Raw genomic sequence first — 19,372 nt, 5'->3', positions numbered from 1 at the left:
CTTGAGTCCTAGCAAGCAGCTCTTCATCCATTTCATATACTACCATCTTGAGGTAACCCCATAGGAGTTAGTCTTAGAGGTGTGAAAGCCAGTGGTCGTGCTCGCAATGGGATAGCACTTAACCTTCCAGTCCAACGATGAGGGTACGTGTTGTTGAGGTGCACCCTCGAGTTGAAACTACATCCTTTCTGGGGCAACAAGGGGTACAGTCTCCATGAACGGTCGCAGCACATCTCGCAGGTACAACGGAAGCGTGGAGCAGTCGAAGGCGGAGGCAGCAAATAAGATCCTATTAGGTGTATTCGGACATGGCAGAGAATCGTTGATAGTGGCCACCGATGTGGGTGGCATGGGGGTTGTCTTTGCTCCAGACATGATTGTTGCGGCTGTTGAAAACAACATCACGAGTGAATGGGGCCTCATCCGAGAACAATACAATTTGTACAAAGTTCGAGGGAGTCTTTAAAACCTGATGAGAAGAAAATTCTACGTAAAAACCTCGTAGATCCAAAAAACGTACTCCTACCACCTATACATATAAAGTTAGGCCTAATGAAACAGTCTGTAAAGGCTTTGCCTAAAGATGGAGCATGTTTCAAGTATCTCTGGCATACGTTTCCACACCTTTCAGAAGCTAAACTAAAAGCGGGCGTCTTTGTCGGACCTGACATTAGAAAATTGATGTTTGATGTTATCTTTGAATCCACAATGACCTTAAATGAGAAATAGGCATGGGGAACATTCAATCAAGTCGTTACAACGTTCTTAGGACGGTGAAAAAAAGACCCAGAATATGTTTCTATTATAGCTGGAATATTAAAGAAGTTTAAAACTTTAGGATATTTAATGGGCTTGAAAGTTCACTTTTTGAACAGTTACCTTGATTACTTCCTGGACAATATGGGAGATGTTAGTGAGGAGCAAGGAGAGCGTTTTCACCAGGACATTAAAGTGATCGAAAAACGCTACCAAGGCCGCTGGAACACTAACATGATGGGGGACTACTGTTGGTCGCTTCACTAAGAAGTTTAGCAAATCGACTCATCGAAGAAAAAGCTACACAAGAAGCTTCAAAGAAAAAAGAGAAAGAAAATACAAACCAATTCCAGCTGAGAAGTGAAACCTCTATTAATACATGTCATTGTATTAAGTAGATTGTTGTAAATACAAACCATACCCATGTTGTAACAAAGCGTTTCATTAATTTTCCCACTTACTGCAAACATAGGATTTTTATACCATGTGATAAAAAGCATATTGCTTGAAAACTATGGGTGATACAAAAAAACTAAGGCTAGATTTGCATTCAGCTCATAAAAATCTATAAAGATTAGCTGTTGTTGTTGTTGTTGTGGTCTTCAGTCCTGAGACTGGTTTGATGCAGCTCTCCATGCTACTCTATCCTGTGCAAGCTTCTTCATCTCCCAGTACGTACTGCAGCCTACATCCTTCTGAATTTGCTTCATCTCTTGGTCTCCCTCTACGATTTTTACCCACCATCCTGACCTCCAACACTAAATTGGTGATCCCTTGATGCCTCAGAACTTGTCCTACCAACCGATCCCTTCTTCTGGTCAAGTTGCGCCACAAACTCCTCTTCTCCCCAATCCTATTCAGTACCTCGTCATTAGTTATGTGATCTACCCATCTAATCTTCAGCATTCTTCTGTAGCACCACATTTCGAAAGCTTCTATTCTCTTCTTGTCCAAACTATTTATCGTCCATGTTTCACTTCCATACATGGCTACACTCGGTACAAATACTCGTACTTTCAGAAACGACATCCTGACCCTTAAATCTATACTCGATGTTAACAAATTTCTTTTCTTCAGAAGCACTTCCCTTGCCACTGCCAATCTACATTTTATAACCTCTCTACTTCGAACATCATCAGTTATTTTGCTCCTCAAATAGCAAAACTCGTTTACTACTTGAAGTGTCTAATTTCCCAATCTAATTCCCTCAGCATCACCCGACTTAATTCGACTACATTCCATTATCCTCGTTTTGCTTTTGTTGATGTTCATCGTGTATCCTCCTCTCAGGACACTGTCCATTCCGTTCAACTGCTCTTCCAAGTCCTTTGCTGTCACTGACAGAATTACAATGTCATCGGCGAACCTTAAAGTTTTTATTTCTTCTCCATGGATTTTAATACCTACTCTGAATTTTTCTTTTGTTTCCTTTACTGCTTGCTCAATATATAGAGATTGAACAACATGGGGAGAGGCTACAACCCTGTCTCACTCCCTTCCCAACCACTGCTTGCCTTTCATGCCGCTCGACTCTTATAACTGCCATCTGGTTTCTGTACAAATTGTAAATAGCCTTTCGCTCCCTTTATTTTACCCCTACCACCTTCAGAATTTGAAAGAGGGTATTCCAGTCAACATTGTTGTTGTTGTTGTTGTTGTTGTTTTTGGGGAAGGAGGCCAGACAGCGAGGTCATCGGTCTCATCGGATTAGGGAAGGATAGGGATGGAAGTCTGCCGTGCCCTTTCAAAGGAACCATCCCGGCATTTGCCTGGAGCGATTTAGGGAAATCACGGAAAACCTAGATTAGGATGGCCGGACGCGGGATTGAACCGTCGCCCTCCCGAATGCGAGTCCAGTGTCTAACCACTGCGCCACCTCGCTCGGTAGTCAACATTGTCAAAAGCTTTCTCTAAGTCTACAAATGCTAGAAACGTAGGTTTGCCTTTTTTTAATCTAGCTTCTAAAATAAGTCGTAGGGTCAGTATTGCTTCACGTGTTCCCATATTTCTACGGAATCCAAACTGATCTTCCCTGAGGTCGGCTTCTACCAGTTTCTCCATTCGTCTGTAAAGAATTCGCGTTAGTATTTTGCAGCCGTGACTTATTAAACTGATAGTTCGGTAATTTTCACATCTGTCAACGCCTGCTTTCTTTGGGATTGGAATTATTATATTGTTCTTGAAGTCTGAGGGTATTTTGCCTGTCTCATACATTTTTCTCACCAGATGGTAGAGTTTTGTCAGGACTGGCTCTCCCAAGGCTGTCAGTAGTTCTAATGGAATGTTGTCTACTCCTGGGGCCTTGTTTCGACTCTTCACGAAGTATCGTATCTCCCATTTCATCTTCATCTACATCCTCTTCCCTTTCTATAACATTGCCCTCAAGTACATCGCCCTTCTATAGACCCTCTATCAAAGTTTTTTTTTAATTTTTCGTTGGCCTGTATAATCAGTAAGTAAATTCATATTAAAAAGAAGAATTATCAAAAACCAGTTACTAGTTAAATTTCCATTTTCAAGTCAGTAAAAACTGTTAACTCACTTCATTTGCAAATATCCCGTGTTCCATGGTAGGCACTTCGTGGCGTTCGTATGCAATGTGTGCTGCCTATTGTTCAGCCGTCTGAAAGGTAGCACGCCGGGCAAAATCAAAATTCGTTATTCACTTCTAAATTATCTTTCTCCGCTTGGAGACGCCCATTATTATGGTTTTCTTGTTTAAAATCACTCTACGAATTTAGTGGCTTTTGGGGTACGCAGTGTGCTGCACATATGCTCGGTAGACCCCACTAGTTCGAAGAAATCTCATCGTTCCGAGGCTGACGAATACTAAAGGATGCCTAGCTTCCCTAGGAAATATCAGCAAACATTTGGTCTCTAACAAATGTTGCTTCCATGACGTGATCCATCACCCCTGGCCGTTTGTGCCAAACATCATGAAACATCCCGTATAGGATTGATGAGTAACGCGAACACAGGCCACTGAAAAAATGCATGTTTACTAGTTTTTTTGTTTCGCAGTAGCTTATCTTCCGATTTCTTTGGACACTGAATCGATTTCTCATTTCGGTTCTTTTCTGTCACGAAGAGTTTTGACACTATGTTGCTTCGCTGCGAACTAGAACATTAGTAAAATACATGACGTTGAAATGAGAAGTAATTGAATTTTTCAGTATGAACAAAGATTATACTGAAGTACCAGCAAGAAAACAACTCTGTATTCCGTAGGAATTATGCGTCCATTGGCTCGCCCTTTTTTCTCTTTTGTTGAAACTACATTATACAACTTTTTATCCAATGTATTGTCAGTCGTACTTCTCGGTGAAGTGATCGACGACGGTCTTGCTCGTATTGGCATTCCAGCGGCCCTTTCCATCACTCTGACGTCTCGATGAAAGCAAATACATCGTTCCTTCTCTGACATCATCCATAGTTTCAGGAAAAAGTCAGAGGATCGGTTCAAGACGTCACGCGTGAAGCTGATCGAACAGTCTAACTTCGTGAACTGTTGGCTACAGCAGATGCACTGTTTAACTTAGCTTACTTCAACAACAGCCTTCTTGATTCATATTCAAGTGTTCGTCTCACTCCATTTTTAGTTCAAAGTTGGAATCGGGCACTATTTTTCTAAGTCACGTCCAATAGACATACGTTCTTTCACTTTCGCTACTGAGAAATTCGAAGAGTTTTCGCACAGTTACTTGGAACATTCTCCAATTTTGGGTAAGGCTTTCACAAACTTTTTCATAAAAGGCCCAACATAATGAGTGGAGGTGATAATGGATATTTATTACGGATCTGCGAAATTCTTGCCCAAAAAGAAAAACAACCGAAGAATGTATCACACTAGTTACCATATAAACTAAACCACTGCTTCATATTATTATTGACTGAAATACGAACTATATGAAATATTTTTAGTTAAAATCGATTAAGATGCATTTTTTAAAATGATGATCATCGACTATAAAAAAGGAAGATAACAGGCCATTTTTCTTACCATTTTCGGATTCAGCGCACTAAAACCGAAAGATTAAGTCACTTTCATTGCTAATTTGCATAATTTGTGTGTCATTGCGATAGAGAAAGGGGACACACTTTAAATGTGATTCCATTTTTTCCATCAGGTAACATTAAGATCTCAGCGAATCACTGCAATTCTCAGTGCTCAAGTCTTCCAGGAACTTAACAGCAGCTTGCGAAGTGCGCGCAGTATTCACGCTCCGCGTTGACATCGGGCTTGAAATATTGCTGCCGGCCGGAGTGGCCGAGAGGTTCTAGGCGCTACAACCTGGAACCGCGCGACCGCTCCGGTCACAGGTTCGAATCCTGCCTCGGGCATGGATGTGTGTGATGTCCTTAGGTTAGTTAGGTTTAAGTAGTTCCAAGTTCTAGGGGACTGATGACCTCAGCAGTTAAGTCCCATAGTGCTCAGAGTCATTTGAAGCATTTTTTGAAATACTGCTAGGCGTTGTATACGAAGATAAATCAGATTTATCAATGCGTAATAAAAATCGAAAAATTGTACCATTAAGCTGTCAGTAGGTACGGATGTTCCTTATACTACATCGGATGTTCACTAGGTTCGTTCAGATGAACAAACTGCCCAATTAGCAGCTTGCACTACCTCTCCCTCCAAATCTTTGAACGCCACTCACTCTGCATGTCCTCTGCTCCACATCGTTCCTTATCATCGCTTAAAATTCCCACCTATCATCAATTAAAATGAACACTTTCCTACATCCTACGCTGTCTGCAAACTCGACTCCAGTAACCGTATTGTTTCCTTTCAAGTTCCCACTATTAGTAGACTGCACATCTATACAGACACATTCCACCATACCTATATACATTCAGTATCCTCTTCCAAAGAAATTTCAATAGAGTCACTCTTCTACCCAATGTAATCCGCACAAATATTTATCCATCTTATCAACTATAACTGTTTCGTACCATTCCCACCCCACACCAATAGCTTCACTCTCTATCTCTCCCTATCCCTGTCTTCATACTTTCCCCTTACCCACACCCACACCATTTTCTGTCTTCTCATTATCCACTCAACACGTAACCCTCATCTCCGCACTTACTCTTCGGTTTTCAAGTCCAAGATGTCGGCTGAACTGTAGAAATCAGTTTTGGCCGAAGTATAAGTTACTGCGAGTAACAGCCAATGGCTGTGAGACATGGACATTAAATGAATTCATTGTCAAAAACTCGTAGCAGCTCAGACAGGAATGGAAAGATCAATGTTGAGATACACAATGACAGACAGAAGAAAGAATTGGATATAAGGCGTACAGCGAAGGTCAGTAACATGATGAAATGAGTAAATATCTTGAAATGACACTAGCGCGGTCTTATCGCTCAAAGAAAGGATGGAAAAGGGCAAAACTAATACTATACTGGAGCCCAGTTTATCAGAAAAGACCGAGGGGACATCGTCGGACAGAAGTAATTAAGACTTACGAAGGAGAGTTCGATTCATTTGGCAACGGGAGGGTCAAGATCGCCAGGAACAGAAGAGCCTGGTAGGACTCTATGTGACCTGCCGGCTCAAAGACACCGCATCACCAACTGGCCGAATTGGCTGCTGATGATGATAACGGTGTAAATGTTGTACCCTTTATTATGTTTCATGTTTATATAGTTTTAAACCTTTTTGCTGAGGAGTTTATTTTCGTGTATCGCCGACAGCCCAAACTAAAGAGAAAGATAAAAACTTGCACCAGAGACGAGCAGCTTTCTGTTTCCTCTGTTTCCGCGTACTGAAGGTGTGAAAACTGCCGAAAGTCATTGACGATTGAAGGTCCAGTTACCCGCCCGGCTAGCGTTCGGGGTACACATTGCCGGCATGGTAACTCTGCCCTCTGTAATAAAAAAAAACTGAGTGTATGGATCAACAGTGAACTTGACAGAGTGTCATGGGATGTCCGCAACAAACAAATGCAAGGAACAAGAACTAAAACAGGATTTAAAAAAAAAGCCGCGCGGTCTAACGCGCTGCTTCCCGAGCGGGAAGGTATGACGGCCCCCGGCACGAATCCACCGTGAGGATTAGTGTCGAGGTCCGGTGTGTCGGCCAGCCTGTGGATGGTTTTTAAGGCGGTTTTCCATCTACCTCGGCGAATGCGGGCTGGTTGTCCTTATTGCGCCTCAGTTACACTACGTCGGCGATTGCTGCGCAGACACCGTTTCCACGTACGCGTACACCATAATTACTCTACCACGCAAAAATTTGGGGTTACACTCGTCTGGTATGAGACGTTCCCTGGGGAGTCCACTGGGGGCCGAACTGCACGATAACCCTGGGTTCGGTGTGAGGCGGCGGTGGGGTGGGTGGACTGTTGTGGCCTGTTCTGGGGTTTGGAACCACTGAGGGCTACGGCAAGACGAAGCCTTTCCGTCGTTTGTAGGTCCCCGGTTTCATACAATACAATACGATAGAAGGTCCAGTGCGGTGATGGCTCTTTGTCGCAGCGATAAATCCATTATTGCAGTCGTTCTAATTGTGTGACATACCTCGTCGATGCTCCTTGTCCGGGTGCAGCGCAACGCTATATGAGTCTGCAAGTGATGACTTCGTGATGGTGGACAGGAGGAATCAGTTCGAGCCGGGCCTCATCCCGTAGATGTGCGTTAACGCACTAGGCTACGGAGGTAGGTCTGAAAAGAGTAAGTTTAAGGAGAATAATGGCACCTGTTGACCTTGGTTTCTGCCCTATAGGTTTTGAGTCATTACCTCGCTGCAGTACCTGCGTTAAATACCTCACCACTTGTAGCGACACTTATGTTGTCGCTCGTGGCAGTAAACGGCACGCGCTGCGCTTGCATGCTTCACAACGTCCGGAAGACGAAAACCGAAGATCGTTAGTTGTATTGCTCCGTTGTGTTTTACATGTTACGCCTGAATGGATTTTACTAACCAGATCAAATGTCGATTTCTCGAGGGTCAGTTGTTTTACACGAATAGTGTCTGTAAATCAACTGTCCGGTTTCGCCTGCGTGATGGAGCAAGGTTTTCGGTACTCTTGTAATATTTTTAACAAACTGCGATTTACTTACGGATGTCAGTCAACTCGTGACGAGGTGGAGGTTGCTGAGATTGTGCAAGAAGAGATGTTTGACCTTATCCACGACAGTTAACGCGTTCGGAACTATTTTATAAACCTACCTAAGCTATTCGCGTTAAGGCCACCGGTGTAAGTTTATTGTACTCCAATGGTTACAAAAATTCTGAATGACACATGCATATTCTTGTGCTCACGAATAGTGGATGTTTTGTCGTTAGTCATGGAATGTGTATGACAGTTTTTCCACTAAAATAGGGAGTGGCACAGCAATTTACACATCAGTTAGCTATGCAGAAATAAAGAGGTGTTGCCAATCAGCTCTATTTCTCTAATGCAGCAAATACATCATAATTTGTGTATTTTTTCCACTCTGATAAAGATAAAATGTGTTTGTCATCAATTAAATAAAGGAAATGAGTAACTTCCTGTTCAATCGAATACTCTTTTCCTTCACTGCACTTAAGTTCGCTTAATCTTACTTGACAACTGAAGCACTTTTCAAAAACGGTTGTGCGTTTAAATGGGAACAGTTTCGATTGTGGAAGAAGATATCCGTCAGCGAGAACGGCATTTTTTATATTGAAGAGCTTAAAGACAAATCAGTATACGAGTATCGGATTTAGTATCCACTTGTAAACGTACAAGGTGGTATGTAAAAATTGTCAAGAATTTGAGTTTTATGGACAAATGGTTACCAGTACTCTGAAACAGCAGTAGCTGTTTCGCCATACACCCTTCTCCAGCGTTGCAAGTGGCTCTGAGCTGGACTGTTTGGTTAATTTTCGTCAGTATATTGCCACTGTCGTTCTTTATTCAGTTTATAGTTTTGCATGAAGTAGTGTGAAAGAGCCCCGTATCTACATATAATATCGTTTGAGAATTAGGAAAACCGCTCCAGGTACGGAACAAAGAGAAACAAATTTAAGAGACAACGCTTTAGGGCAAGCTACCGGCTTAAGACCAGAATAAGCGTTTATGACGACCGTTCCGGCAGGCCATGAACTGTCATCACGCCAGAAAATCTTAACATAGACGGGGTAGGACCGTAAAGCGAAAAAGCGTTACAACAACCACAGCCGCCTCTCGTGGCACTAAGAAAACGCTACACGTGGAAGTGTATGAATACATTACAGCACTTAGTAATGCATACAGCAGAGTAACATTGGGAGACTGCATCAGCAACTGTGAGGCAATCATTTGTGGACATAGCATTTCTAAAATGTACTGACGTGCCCAGAGTCCCAATATGAACTCAGTGGTACACTTTTCGGATCAGTTTGGACATCGACTTTGTTCTAGGCCACAGCGGGCAACAACACTACCTTCTCTGGCTTCGGCTCTTGAGGAAGAATGAGCTCACATTCCCCCATAGACTACGGTTGTTGATAAAATACCGATATATTGATATACCGATGTGTATCGAAGATATGCTTTCCTATAAATATCAGTATCGAAATGGCAACATCGAATGCCGATATTTTTATTCCACATTATTTTTTTCACGATTTTCGGTAAATATTTGAAATTGTTCGTTTGAAATTATTGTAGGACATAATTTTACTTTCACTGCGTGAAGGAGTCTTACTACTTTTTGAGCTTTCATGACGTCAATGGACGTCATGACGACAGTGAAAATGTGTGCCGGACCCGACTCGAACCGGGATTTCCTGCTCATCGAGAGAGGTTGGTTCAAATGGTTCAAATGGCTCCGAGCACTATGGGACTTAACATCTGAGGTCAACAGTCCCCTACAACTTAGAACTACTTAAACCTAACTAACCTAAGGACATCACACACATCCATGCCCGAAGCAGGATTCGAACCTGCGACCGTAGCGGTCGCTCGGCTCCAGACTGAAGCGCCTAGAACCGCTCAGCCACACTGGCCGGCGAGAGAGGTTGCCTTTGCAGTTTTTTTTTCTTTTCTTTTTGCATTTTGTTCGTTGTATTTGGTCGTAGCGGACGTCACATGACATCCGTTGAAGTTCGTTTCTTGGTCCATTGACTCAGTTTTATATTACAGAAACCAGCGAGCTTTCTGAGGGAACACGCTGAACTACCGTGCCGGCAACCATTCGGCGAGCGGACCTCACGGCCAGACCCGACCTTCCACATGTGGTCAACCACGCGCCTGCCACCTGTACTCGTACATCCACTATGTATAGTTCCGTACAGATGAGACGGTTTACTTGAAAGTCGCTTCCCAGTGTCGGCGGATAAATAGGATATTCTGGGAACTTTGCATCGTAATTCTGATTAACACAGGTATTGCAATATCGTAATTAATGGACATTCCCTGTAGGCGAAGAGTGGACACACCCCTTACTATTGTTCGCTAAAAGGTGTCCTGATTCTTTTAACTAAAAAGAGAGAGAGAGAGAGAGAGAGAGAGTTTTTCACCACCAGCCGTACTCGTCAGGCTTAGCTCCATGTGACAACTCACTCTTCAAGTGAAGTTGATGGAGGCTAGAGTTGAAGGAGTGCAGGAGATTCAAGTGAAATCGCAGTGGTTACTAAGCAGTCTAGCAAAGAAAGGCTCTCACTACAGATTTCAAACACGGCAGTAATGTTCAGATGGGTGTATTCGCTCGCAGGGAGACTACTTGAGACGCTCTAGGTGAGACGTAATAGTTTTAATTACTGTATGTGGGGAAGATCCGGATACCGACCGCCTCTCAGTGCGGTGGTGGTGTCCCCCACTCGGCCAAGTTTGCTCCGGACGCCGTGTGGCGCCGAGGCGGTCGTGAGGGACAGACTGCGCGTCTGCGGCGGCCGGACCGGTCCCTCCGCAAAAGGCCGTCTGTGTAGCTGCTCGCTGCTCGCCGCTCACTGCCGACTGTGCCGGCGCTCCGTCTGGCAGTCGCCGGCTAACGGCACACCGCTAGGCCCTCGCGACGCGCGGCAGATGCGCTCGCCGCCCACGCCGATAGCCGCGTCTGCATCGCGTCCCCTGCCGTCGACCCGTCGATGCGTATTTTCTCTGCCCCGCGCATTTCGTTTGTCTCATCTAGGAAAATTGACAATGGCGTAACTAACAAAGTTCCTTTTTTCTGACATTTTTTTCCCCTTATATGTCGATACTAACGCGAATTCTTTACATCCGAATGGAAAATTGGTAGAAGCCGACCTCGGGGAAGATCAGTTTGGATTCCGTAGAAATACTGGAACACGTGAGGCAATACTGACCCTACGACTTATCTTAGAAGATAGATTAAGGAAAGGCAAACCTACGTTTCTAGCATTTGTAGACTTAGAGAAAGCTTTTGACAATGTTCACTAGAATACTCTCTTTCAAATTCTGAAGGTGGCAGGGGTAAAATGCAGGGAGCGAAAGGCTATTTACAATTTATACAGAAACCAGACGGCAGTTATAAGAGTTGAGGGACATGAAAGGGAAGCAGTGGTTGGGAAGAAGTCGTTTCTGAAACTATATGGAGCGTAGCCATGTATGGAAGTGAAACATGGACGATAACTAGTTTGGACAAGAAGAGAATAGAAGCTTTCGAAATGTGGTGCTACAGAAGAATGCTGAAGATTAGATGGGTAGATCATATAATTAATGAGGAGGTGTTGAATAGGAATGGGGAGAAGAGAAGTTTGTGGCACAACTTGACTAGAAGAAGGGATCGGTTGGCAGGACATGTTCTGAGGCATGATGGGATCACCAATTTAGTGTTGGAGGGCAGCGTGGACAGTAAAAATCGTAGAGAGAGACCAAGAGATGCATGCACTAAACAGATTCAGAAGGATGTAGGTTGTAGTAGGTACTGTGACATGAAGAAGCTTGCACAGGATAGAGTAGCATGGAAAGCTGCATCAAACCAGTCTCAGGACTGAAGACCACCACAACAACAACAACAACAACATATGTCGATACATCTACATCTACATCCACGTGATTACTCTGCTATTCACAATAAAGTGCCTAGCAGAGGGTTCAATGAACCACCTTCATGCTGTCTCTCTACCGTTCCACTCTCGAACGGCACGCGGGAAAAACGAGCACTTACTTTTTTCTGTGCGAGCGCTGATTTCTCTTATTTTATCGTGATGATCATTTCTCCCTATGTAGGTGGGTGCCAACAGAATGTTTTCGCAATCGGAGGAGGAAACTGGTGATTGAAATTTCATGAGAAGATCCCGTCGCAACGAAAAACGCCTTCGTTTTAATGATTGCCACTCCAATTCATGTGTTATGTCTGTGACACTATCTCCCCTACTTCGCTATAATACAGAACGAGCCGCCCTTCTTTGTACTTTTTCGATGTCATCCGTCAGTCCCACCTGATCTGGATCCCACACCGCACAGCAATACTCAAGAATAGGGAGGACAAGCGTGGTGTAAGCTGTCTCTTTAGTAGACCTGTTGCACCTTCTAAGTGTTCTGCCATTGACTCACAGTCTTTGGTTTGCTCTACGAACAATATTAGCTATGTGATCGTTCCAATTTAGGTTATTTGTAATTGTAATCCCTGAGTATTTAGCTGAATTTACAGCCTTCAGATTTGTGTGAATAATCGCGTAATTGAAATTTAGCTGATTTCTTTTAGTACTCATGTGAATAACGTCACACTTTTCTTTATTCATGGTCAATTGCCACTTTTCGCACCCTATCACTACCGAATTGACAATATCGAGTGTCGATATTTTTATTATATATTTTTTCGCAGTTTTCGCTAAATATTTGAAACTGTTCTTTTGAAATTGTAATAGAACATAATTTTACTTTCACTGTGTGAAGAAATCATACTACTTTTTGAGCTTTCAAAGCGTCCAGTCTTTGTCTTTGACTGTGTGAAGCAAGTGTAAGTGGCACAAAGAGGAAGTCAGAATGGGTGGTGGACGGCGGGGGGGGGGGGGGGGGGGGGTGTATGTGAATGGGATAACAAGATACTCAGATACTCTATGTGAAGGAATAGCACACCACTTGCACCGAAAAACAATTTTTAACGCGACTACTCTGCTATATCTTCACAACGGCATTCTTTAAAAATATTTGCTGAAAATGATGAGCAAAAATCTAAACGACTGGGCGGAGACGTGTGAGGGAAAGTGCTGACGTAATCGACACTCGGCGCTACCAACAGAAACTGTAAGCTTAATTCTATCACGCAATTTTGACACTACAGCTGCTAGGTCGTTGACATTGGCAGAAATGAAAACACAGGGAGGTCGAAATGAAGTGTTCCGGACAAATCCGAAATGTGACGAAACAGAAAAACGGGCCGATCGGATACCCTTTATTGTGCCACTTACAAGCAGTTACCACTGTTAGCAAAGTGGTTATCGCGAAGCGTGAACGTTCATAGTTGTCCTTGCAATTCTTGCTCGAAGAGGGATAGGCAGGCTGTTACCTTAACACAGGGAGGTCGAAATGAAGTGTTCCGGACAAATCCGAAATGTGACGAAACAGAAAAACGGGCCGATCGGATACCCTTTATTGTGCCACTTACAAGCAGTTACCACTGTTAGCAAAGTGGTTATCGCGAAGCGTGAACGTTCATAGTTGTCCTTGCAATTCTTGCTCGAAGAGGGATAGGCAGGCTGTTACCTTGTAGATATACACAGTATCTAATAATAAACCAATACTTAAATATACAGCTCTAAAATCGGCAGTATATTTACAATGCGCAGCCTTTATTTTCATAGGCCAGTACGTCAATAATTATTCTGCCGATATATCGATAAATCGATACTTTCCTCTGTATATTGAGGGCTATTACTAATATATCAGTATAATGGATTGCCGATATTTTTAAAAATATCAACAGTCCTAATACTAACATTTTAATAAATAGCAAATCGAGTACAATATTAGAAACTTCTGCTAATGGGTTGGTCACGAGAACTCAGTGAATCCGTGGAATAGCCATTGGAAGTTATCCGACTTAAAAAAATGATCAGCATGTAGGCATATTTACAAAATCATTTGTGATATGAATACAAAACGGCTCTTAACATCATTACTTTTTATCGCTCAAATAATCCATGGAACGTGGAACTAACTCCATCAGCAATATAGTAACCATACTAAAGGTGTCCAGGTAGACTGTTGGTGATGTGATTGTGAAGTGGAAACGTTCGCAGCTCGTGGTCGTGCGGTAGCGTTCTCGCTTCCCACGCCCAGGTTCCCGGGTTCGATTCCCGGCGGGGTCAGGGATTTTCTCTGCCTCGTGATGACTGGGTGTTGTGTGATGTCCTTCGGTTAGTTAGGTTTAAGTAGTTCTAAGTTCTAGGGGACTGATGACAATAGATGTTAAGTCCCATAGTGCTCAGAGCCATTTGAACCATTTTTTGAAGTGGAAACGCGAAGGAACAACTCCAGCTAAGCAAAGCCAGGTAGGTCTCATGTGCTGACGGGCGTCATTACCAGGTTATGCTGTTATTCTTTTCTTGGCTGCCAAAGGACAAACACCGACAGAATCTACCGTTGTGCAATAGTGAGACAAGACGTACTGCTGGTCCATAATAATGCGCGACCCCATATCGCAAATGTCGTAACGCAGAAGTCACGCCAACTCAAGTGAGACTGCTGGTGAAGTGACTGTGAAGTGGAAACGCGAAGGAATACTCTAGCGGCGGCCGATGTGGCCGAGTGGTTCTAGGCGCTTCAGTCTGTTCTAGGCGCTTCAGTCTGGAACCGCGCGACCGTGACGGTCGCAGGTTCGAATCTTGCCTCGGGCATGGATGTGTGTGATGTCCTTATGTTAGTTAGGTTTAAGTAGTTCTAAGTTCTAGGGGACTGATGACCTCAGATGTTAAGTCTCATAGTGCTCAGAGCCATTTGAACCATTTTTTTGAATACTCTAGCACCCGCCCTACAGTCCTAATCTCCCCCCATTCCATTACCACGCCTTCGGTCCCTTAAAAAGGTATTGAAGGGTCGATGTTTCCTGTCGCACGAGGATGTGCAGCAGCCAATTACAGACTTCTTCACGCGGCAGGACGCGATGTTTTTACCGAACAGGTATCTTTATCCTGGTGCATCGGTGAGACAATTGCTTCAGCGGTCACGGCGATTTTGTCTGAATGGCCTACCAACTCTGGACCGTATGGCCTTCGAACGTAAACTTGCTTACATACGACATGGTTCAAATGGCTCTGAGCACTATGGGACTTAACATCTCTGGTCATCAGTCCCCTAGAACTTAGAACTACTTAAACCTAACTAACCTAAGGACATCACACACATCCATGCCCGAGGCAGGATTCGAACCTGCGACCGTAGCAGTCGCGCTTACATACGACATCTTCAACTTTTGTAGTCCTGCCTTCCACAGCTGCGTGTAGTACAGGGTGATTCAAAAAGAATACCACAACTTTAAAAATGTGTATTTAATGAAAGAAATATAATATAACCTTCTGTTATAAATCATTACAAAGAGTATTTAAAAAGGTTTTTTTTTCACTCAAAAACAAGTTCAGAGATGTTCAATATGGCCCCCTCCAGACACACGAGCAATATCAACCCGATACTCCCACTCGTTCCACACTCTCTGTAGCATATCAGGCGTAACAGTTTGGATAGCTGCTGTTATTTCTCGTTTCAAATCATCTATGGTGGCTGGGAGAGGTGGCCGAAACACCATATCCTTAACATACCCCCATAAGAAAAAATCGCAGGGGGTAAGATCAGGGCTTCTTGGAGGCCAGTGATGAAGTGCTCTGTCACGGGCTGCCTGGCGGCCGATCCGTCGCCTCGGGTAGTTGACCTTCAGGTAGTTACGGACAGATAAGTGCCAATGTGGTGGCGCTCCATCCTGCTGAAATATGAATTGTTGTGCTTCTTGTTCGAGCTGAGGGAACAGCCATTTCTCTAACATCTCCAGATACTATAGTCCAGTTACACTAGCACCTTCGAAGAAAAAGGGACCAAAAACTTTATTGGCTGAAATGGCATAGAAAACGTTCACCTTAGGCGAGTCACGTTCATACTGAGTTGTTTCCCGCGGATTCTCAGTGCCCCATATACAGACATTGTGACGGTTGACTTTCCCGTTAGTGTGGAAAGTTGCTTCATCACTAAACACAATCTTTGAAACGAAAGATTCATCTGTTTCCATTTGAGCAAGGATAAAATCATAGAAATCGATTCTTTTAATCTTATCAGCTGCAGACAGTGCTTGAACCAATTTCAGACGATAAGGTTTCATAACTAACCTTTTTCGTAGGACTCTCCATACAGTTGATTGTGGAATTTGCAGCTCTCTGCTAGCTCTGCGAGTCGATTTTCCTGGGCTGCGAACAAATGCTTGCTGGATGCGTGCTACATTTTCATCACTCGTTCTCGGCCGTCCAGAACTTTTCCGTTTGCACAAACACCCATTCTCTGTAAACTGTTTATACCAACGTTTAATACACCACCTATCAGGAGGTTTAACACCATACTTCGTTCGAAATGCACGCTGAACAACTGTCGTCGATTCACTTCTGCCGTACTCAATAACACAAAAACCTTTCTGTTGAGCATCAACTGACGCTGACGCCTAGTCAACAGCGCCTCAAGCGAACAAATGTAGAACTAAATGAAACTTTATAGCTCCCTTAATTCGCCGACAGATAGTGCTTAGCTCTGCCTTTTGTCTTTGCAGAGTTTTAAATTCCTAAAGTTGTGGTATTCTTTTTGAATCACCCTGTATTACACTTTATTTTCTGCAAGGCATCGTCGGTGGCTTGGAATATGTACATATGTTTGCTATTTAATTTCCATTTTTGTCACTGTACCTACAGGTTATAAACAGTTCTGGTGGTTGGTATTTCCTATTAAGTCGTAATGTTTAGAACTGTGCTTACAGGTTGCGTGGACAACTTCTTACATATTACGCTCTTGTTGCATTTTTGGTGTTGTTCTTCTTCTTATGAATGCCGATTTGCGTTTTTTTTCCACATTCCACAGCACTATGAACTGAACGCTTGTTTCAATGCAATGTTTTTGTTTCTGTTGCCGACTGTCAAATGTTTTTGCCAAAGATCAATGTTATTGCCAAACTTTCGACTGTAATTATTGAAGTATCTGTGATCTGTTCGTGTATGTATTTGCGTTTGCGTATGTGTGTGTGTGTGTGTGTGTGTGTGTGTGTGTGTGTGTGTGTGTGTGTGTTCCAAGCCACTGATGATGCCTTGCAGAAAATAAAGGCGAAACGCGTATGGCACTATAATTGTTTTTATTCAGTTGCTAACAGACGGTCCATAAAGTAAAAATTATCAATATATCGTAATATTGCTTACATATAGCAGTTATTAATGCGAGACGTGGTCTCCTCGCCAAAATAAGATACACTCACTGCTCCAACTTGAATAGTGTTAATCTGATGTGGTTTTCTATGATTTCCCTGAGGTGGCCTTATTTAGATGCCACGAAGCCCTTATGATAAGCCACCGCAGATCTTACACTCGATACATGTAGATTTCAAAACGCCACGTTTTTAATAACACGCCAAGTGCCATAATAAAATGAACACCAAATCATACTGAAAACTGCAATACTTTCTTCTTTTATTTTCATTTGATTATGTTGTAGTACTACCTCAAACCGCACCAACATTGTCCGACAGTGTACGAACGAATGTGAAAAAGCCGTTGTCTTTGGCTCGTGTTCGCGCTAGTCCCTATCGCCTGTCAACAGGGCGTACCAGCGCTCATTTTCAGTGCGCTGAGCTCAACAAAAGACGTTTGTTTTCCACGTGCGGAATACAAACGTACAAATATTGCAGCATGACGACAAAAGAGGAACACCGTCATTGTTCTGAAATCTGGCGGCGGCAGTCCAGTGAACTGGTACCGCAAAAGAACCAGGCGAAGAAGAAAAGACTTCGAGGTTTCGTTACACCACGAGAAAAGACTCCGAACTTCCATAACACCAAGTGGCCTATTTCGAAGATTGTGTGTGTATACCTCATTCAGTCACTGTGTTTATGAATTATTGATCTTATAACATTTATTTATTTGTGAAATATTTCCAGCCATTGGTGCTCAGCTTCATGCATAAAGACATAGAAAAGTTGTGAGATAATATTTACATTACTATGACTGTTAATTAGATTATCACTATTTCGTTGAATTCCCAAGGTCTTCATTATGTCCAGTAGGGTTGAAATGGCTCTGAGCACTATGGGACTCAACTGCTGTGGTCATAAGTCCCCTAGAACTTAGAACTACTTAAACCTAACTAACCTAAGGACAGCACACAACACCCAGCCATCACGAGGTAGAGAAAATCCCCGGGAAGGTCCAGTAGGTATACTTCTTGTATGTACGGATGCTGACTTGCAGTGAACGACGATACATTCTTGTATCTGTAGCACTTTACCTCCTTTGATATATCACGTTTAACTTTGCGCTGTATTTTTAACATGAGATTTACATATAATACATTGTACTCATACGAAACTTATCAATGTATATGTGATCGTTTTATGTTAGCACATCAGTTTCCCAGAAAACATCGCAGCATAAAGACGAGATGCTCACCATATAAATACTGTACAGTATGGTTACAAATACTGCTGAGTATGGAAACGAATCACTGTCCGTCGACGCAGGTCAAGTATTGGAGTCTCGTGTGATTTCAAACGTCCATGAAAAGCATCTCCAGTTTGAATCTGTCTTTTCCCTTCGTGAATATTTCAACTTTATAATCACTTCCTGCGGTCTTACACTAGCTCATACTTTCTACATCCACATTCATACTCCGTAAGGCACCGCAATATGCATAGTAGAGGGTACATTCTACCACTTCTATTCATTTCCTTTCCTGTTTCACTCTAATGAACTCGTCATCGGCGGTACGTTAAATCTTAATCTTCCTTTCTTCCAGTGTCATAGATTCCACCAACACACCATCCAGCTGTTACTTGCCACTCAGTCTGTGCCACTGTACACAAGAGAGAGTTACAGTTATCATTATGACACAATAAAATACAACACATCTTAGTACATGCTGCAGAACATTCAAGACTGAATAAGGTACGGAAGAGCAGAAGAAAACTGTGTATAATGTTTAAGTAAGTTTTCTATTAGTGAGCCATTAATGTTTCGAATGAACCAAATGAATGCCATAAAATCACCTTAGATAAGTTGTTACATTTTAAGCCATAAAAGGAAAAGAATTCATGCTGAGTACCATATTAAAAATCTTCAAGGATAATATATCCTTTTCCATTTCACAAATGTCGGTTGCACTCTTCCTTAAAAATGTGACGTAGCCCTACATTCTTGACCCTGCGGAATTGGCAATTTAATAGCGAAAATTCCGCAGGTACGTGGCACGCTGGCCCATTTTAGTAGCGTACCTCTTTAACACCATACGTGACATTTACACGAAAGAAATACGGTAACAACGGCTTTTAATAATGTACAATAAAAATTTTACCGTAGATACAGAGAAGACGAGTCTTAAATACGCAGTGCTTTCGATTAACAGTAAGTGCCAGAAAAATTTAATATACTTTTCACATCAGTCTGTTAACGCACGCAAGTTCAAAACACAGATATTAACAACTAAAAGTGACCATAGAAATACCAGCATACGTGTTAGTTTATGTA

General features: G+C 42.8%; 1 protein-coding gene across 1 annotated transcript in view; it reads left to right on the top strand.

The window, feature by feature from the left end:
• The window catches only part of LOC124616600 (breast cancer anti-estrogen resistance protein 3 homolog), a 1,084,307-nt gene that overhangs the window by 76,999 nt on the left and 987,936 nt on the right, over nucleotides 1-19,372 (top strand). The window lies entirely within an intron of this gene.

Source organism: Schistocerca americana, chromosome 5 (genome assembly GCF_021461395.2).
Source record: "Schistocerca americana isolate TAMUIC-IGC-003095 chromosome 5, iqSchAmer2.1, whole genome shotgun sequence".
Classification (NCBI taxonomy): Eukaryota; Metazoa; Arthropoda; class Insecta; order Orthoptera; family Acrididae; genus Schistocerca; species Schistocerca americana.
The sequence above is the reverse complement of the archived record's forward strand: the minus strand, read 5'-3'. Positions and strand labels throughout refer to the sequence as shown.